The sequence below is a fragment of the Chaetura pelagica genome, unplaced genomic scaffold (assembly GCF_000747805.2).
Source record: "Chaetura pelagica isolate M959 unplaced genomic scaffold, ChaPel_1.0 scaffold72, whole genome shotgun sequence".
In the NCBI taxonomy this organism is placed as follows: domain Eukaryota; kingdom Metazoa; phylum Chordata; class Aves; order Apodiformes; family Apodidae; genus Chaetura; species Chaetura pelagica.
Window position 1 is genome coordinate 2,488,440 of NW_009952560.1, and position 6,019 is coordinate 2,494,458.

Consider the following 6,019-nt stretch of genomic DNA (forward strand, 5'->3'; position numbering starts at 1 on the left):
CAGATCAGACTCTGTTACTCAGGTTTAAGTCAATGTTTGAGGCCAAGCATCACAGAACCTGACCACACATTCCTCAGCAACATGGATTCACTTAGAATATTTCAGATTAGATTCAATTCTCCCTTTCACACCTTAATTTGGGTGGTAGTCTCCAGGCCTGGACAATGGTATTTGTCCATCAGCTAGGCAGGGCTATCTACAACCCAGTCACACCCTTAAAGGCAGAGAAGGTTTGAAGAGACAAAAGTTTCATTTGGCAGAACTGGAGAGACTCACTAGGATGTGCTGTTTCCTTTTTCTAGGCTGCAAAATAATTTTTCAAGGAGTCAATTTCCTTGTTCATTTGGTAGAGGAGGGCAGTTCCAAAGTGCTGCTCCACCCAGCAGTAACACAAAGCACTTACTCATGGTTAGCAGAATAAACTGAAGCAGCAAGTTCTAGCAGATACCAGACCTCCTGGGGAGGTCTTAACACAACCACAGAACCAAAGTTACTTACATATTGCAAGAGATTTATCCTAATCATGATCAAACTGTCATTTGCTAGGTATCATGTCTGAGGCATCCAACCCTAGTTGGCAGCGAAAAAATGTTGCCCTTTTTAAACTTCAGACCATTTCCACATGCTACATATTTCCTTGAGAATATTTAGATTGGCATTGGAGCTCTGAAGAAAGCTTGGAGAAGCTTTCTGATGGAAGCAGGACCATTAAGGAAGTCTTCCAGTACAGAAACTTTCTGCTAACATTTCATCTTTTCATCTCAACAAATCCAAGACTATGAACCAAATCTGTTTCAAGCACTGAGACAAAAAGTTGACTCTTAACTGTGACAATCTCTGTGCTTGATGACACAAGAGTGTCACCAGCCAAGAGTGACACCTGCTTTGCTCAGATGGGAAGGCTGGTGGTAACTCCTCTTGGCTGCACTTGGACCTGATGCAGAGAACTCCTGAGAGCACAGATTGCTCCCTATACTACAGGTTATTTCCTTCCCCAAACAGGTTAAAGTTCAGATGAATGAGGCAGGAGTGTTTATAAAGCCAAACAAAGTAAACAGAGACTAATATTACCGTTAAGGAATATGACCACAGGTATTTCTTTGGAGGCTTTTATAATTAACATTTCAATACCACTCTATGTGCAAACTCCTGAGTTTACACTACTACTACAAGAGTACAGGGGTTTATGGCAGATTTTTCTTCTCATACCATCAAAGAAAAAAACAACACACATTTAATATTGCAGGTCCACTACCTTTTACCAATTCAAGAACAAATTTAGAAGAAGTGGAAAAAAAATTCATAAGCTATTCCTACATGATACTACCACAAAAAATACTTCCTTGGCTTTCAAGCAGATATGAAAGCAGAACTTCCTAGCTCTGCTGGGGCAACCAGTTTGCAGTTCAAGTTATTTTACACCAACATTTGTTGGCAAGTTGAGTTATACCAGTCTTCTGAAAGCATGTTGAGAAGAAAGTGTTCCATGAAGTAGCTGCTCCATTAGAGTGGAGCCATGGAACAGGTTTCCAGCAACTTTTCTGTTCAGGAAAGATGTTGCCCTGAAAGACTCCTCTAACTCCAGGTTGGATACTCCAGTCAATAGCAGGCTGACTGAATGGTCAAATTCAGTGATGACAATTATCTGAACAGCATTGAGGGGAGAATCATTATAACTTGGTAAGTGAAAGCCTGATTAGTAAAAAGTTATTTTTTCACTGGAAGATAATTCAAGCCCACGCTTGGTAATTTACCCAGAGAAGTTGTATTTTACATGGATGCCTGAGATCAAACTGAACAGTAAAACTGCTGACAAGAGCCTCTTTGCCGACCCCTTCCTGGAACATTCACTTTCTTGTGACAGTTTGCTTAGCTGTGAAATAACTTCTCTTTGCCTACAAGGAAGGGCACGGAAGTGCTGAGCATGCATTTCACCTCGACTCTGCTGCTCGACAGGATATAACCACTGCTCTCGTAGCCACAAGCAGCTGCTTGGGCTCTGCCCAGAGAGTCCTTATCTCCATGCAGCTAGAAATCACGTAGCTGGGAAATGCCAGTTGACAGAAATATTCCCAGCCTTCTGAGAAGCATGGAGGCCCTTGACCCGCAGTGAGTCACATCGGCTCTGTCTCAAGGCCATGCCTCATGGGGTTTAACTCCACTAGGTGGGCACCAGGCTGCAGTTCAGCCCATGAAGCTTAGCAGAGCAAACCTAAGTCACACCAGATTTATATCTGTGCTGATCTGTTAGAACTACAGACTGGAGCTCTGTGAAACAGGAATCCCACAGCCAGCCGGTGCCTTCAAAGTACTTCATGTTTACCAGTGCAAGGTAAGAACTGCAGTTTGTGACAGGCTAGGAAGTTATGTTTTCAACAGATAAGAGACCTCTATAATACTCAAGAGCTCTTCTATTTCTATATCCTTCCTATTTTCTGCCTCACCCTCAATAGGCTGAGGTAGCCATCCGGTCTCAGCAGCCACAGACTGTGACTATCTCAGCCACAAGGCACAGCTGAGGCTGTACCTGCTGGAGCTCAGAACCAGCAGCTGCCACCATGGATCTGAGGTAAGTCAGGGCAGTCCCAGCATGGAGCACTAATGAGCACTGCCATCAAGACCAGCAGGCCTTCTGTGAGGGACATGCCAAGAGGAATAGCTTATAAACTGCTTAACTCATTGTTCTATCCAATTAGTTGACACACACACACTCCTCAAGTCACTTTGATTCTTCACAGCATTCTTTGTTACGGATTCTCCCTCACTGGTTTTAGGAATTCAGATTCACTAAGAAGCAGAGGGCAAAAGCCCCGTCAGAACAGCATTAGGCACAGCAGGCCTCTAACTCCCAACTTAAAATACCAGCTAAAAACCTGACTACTTCAAAATAATGCTGTGACAGCAGATGTGGTGTTTTAGGAGATACCAAACTGTCTCACTGCCAGCACAATACACGGAAGCATTTTTTTGTTTGTCATTGTTAGATGGAAGTGGTAAATTTGCAAGTTGTAAATTTTTAAGTCAGAAGTAAATTTGTAAATATGATGTCTCAGCTGTCCAGTTTTATGCAATTGGCTCTTTGGCAGAGCTATGACTGGAGAGCCATTTAAGTACTATGAGGCTGGAACAGCACAGCCACCCCTCAGGTTTGCTCCATCAATTGCCAACAGATAGAAGAACCCTCTTCTCAACTTAAAAAGGGCAGTCTCAGCATCAAGCACACAGCATGAGCTGACAGTCTTCTGTACTGTCTAGACAATAATTTAAGGTTTTTACAAGGAGCTTTAGGCTCAGAAGAGTATTTGTTAATGCCTTAAGACACACCAGTACAGGGGTGTGCCTTGTCCAAGTTCAATTTCTAGGTATTTCAGGGCAGTGTGGCTAAATTAAAAGCAATCACCATTCAGCACCTGCTAACTTGTCTGGTTCCTTCTCACTCACTGTAATCTAAGAACAGCTTCACACACATACTATGCTAATCAGTTGTGTTTTACTTTCACCCTCGAGGACACAGAGCCACCAATTCAGGTGCAGCCAGATTTGCAATCATTCAACACACTGAACTCTGATCTCCCACTACATGCCCACTGGACTGTTTCCACCTGGCTACTTGAAAAAAAAAACCCACAACACAAACTTAGCACTATAAATTTTTATAGTTTTGATCATTTATCCTTGGAAATTCCCAGAGAAAAAGGTTCCCCACACTGTGTTGTTGATGTTCTTCTGTGGCAAGGCAGGCACCTACAATAGACAACACACTGATAACATCCTCCATGTTTGTGGCTACTGAGATTTCAGAACTATGTAACACGTCTCAGACAAACAAGACCTAATTTTTGTTTTTAGGCTTCACTTTGGAACTATGCAGAAAGCTCACTGAGCATTAGTAAGCTAACTACTTGCCACATCTTACTTGCCCAGACTCCATCTTCAGCTCAAACTGCAGGCACCAGGCATGCTGTACTGTGTGCCCAGGAGACAAGATGTTCAGGAGCTTCTGGAGCCCTTAGCTCCTCTTTCCCACATCACCTAACCCAGATGCTGACAGCACCAGATAATGCCAGCAGGCCTTGGGGAGTGTGATGTGGAGTGCAACTGGGCTGATGCTGAAGGCCATAAGTTTTGTACAGTTACTTGACCATTTTCTGACCTGCAGTAGTGGATCCATGGAGAACTAGTATCATACCACACCAACTCCAGACTGCCAGTTTTCTAGGGCAATCAAAAGCCACTTTCAATAACAGTCTTACAAGAACTTTCTCATTCAAATCTATCACCTGCTTTTTATGAACAAGGCTGCAGGTGGGTACCTTTCCTTTCGTTAAGCATCAGCTGCAAACTTACCAGTGTTGTGCAACACCTGTATGACAAGTTTCCTCAACCATGTAGGTCAGGCGACAGTTCAAGAAACTGTATTACTGAGTCCATGAGAACCTCCTATGAACAGCCTGGAATATGCTAAAGCAGTTCTGGATAGCAGAAATGTCAGTGTTTCTGCTCTCCAAGTTTATTCCAACAGCAAGACAGATGTTTCAGCATGAAACAGTGCCTGAAAGAACTTCAGTTCCTCTGAATTTTTTCAATGAAATAAAATGAGGAAGTTCAGCAGGTCCAAAACCTGAAGCCTTATCGGCAAAGCCACGTGCCTGCAGGCTCAGGAGGATGGACACAGTCTTACAGAAGACCCAGCTCACATATGCAGTTGTAAAAGATCCTGGTTAAGCCAGTGCTCTACATTAAATAGGAATAAGGGGGGAAATACAAATAAAAAATAATCAGATAAGTCAGTCTTTAGGCAGAACAATCATATTCCACTATAGTGCTGGATCAAAACCTATCAGCACTTCTTGAGTGAAGCTGATGAGTTTCATTACATAATAGTGCTCATGTCATCAGACCTGGCAGTAGGTCACATGCAAGGTTTGTATCTTAAATAATGTATCAGAGATGCATTTCCACAATACTTTATTAAGACCTGGGCTACCCAGAGGAATGAGTTTCACCTGAATAGACAGAACCTTCTCAATACTCTGCTCTAGACTATGCCACTGCCAGGAGAGAGCACTTGCTCAGGGCTGAAGCTCTGTCCAGCTGATGAGGCTTCCCTGTCAGTGCTGCTCCCCAAACAGACCAGGGCTACACCTGAGCTATGAATTCTGACCTGGTTTTAAACTAATAACTAAGTAAAATTATCCATTGTTCAACAGTGAGCCTAGCTAGATAATAAACAATCACTACAGCATTTTTTTTAAACCTAAAAATTGTGCTAGGGCCACTGACAAACTCCACAACAACAACAAAGTATTTTGCAATTGATCTTTTAACAAAGTGTCTAGAAATTAAATTCTTTCCATTTGGATGAGAAACTAGTCACTACAAACCATGCAAATCCATCATCAATGGATGCTGATATCCCAGGGAAGCAGTTACTAGAAGTCAGAACACCTTGCCTAGGTATGTCAATATAACTTTTGTCATTCATATTCTCCTCAAAAAACACTTCTTTGCAGGTCAACACCAGCCCAGCCACAGCAGCTCAGGACGGGAAGCCTGACTGATGGCTCGTGGTACTTCGCCCTATAGGGTTGTCCGATGGGAAGTGAAATTGCACAACTTTTGTTACCACTTCCAGACCCCTCCCTGTGCTCCAGCTTCACCCACAGACCTTAGAGCTGCACGCTTGTTTGAAAAGGTAACCTTGCATTGGGGATTCTGGAACTTGCTCCTAGTCGTTTTAGAAAGTCATGATAAAGAAGCTAAAGGCCATCACTTGGAAATTATCTGTTGGCACCTAGTTGTAAATTTCACAGTCCCCAACCCCAAAGCGGAGCACACCCCCGCCCGCTCTGCCGGCCCTGCCACAGCGGCACTGCAGGGAAGCCCGCAGCAGCCCGCACCTTGCCCCGCAATACGTGTTTTTTTCTTCACAGAAACCGACAATACAAATCAGAACGTCGATAAAATTATTTATTAAACCCCCACGATGACAAGAAACCTTGGACTCATTTAAAAAAAA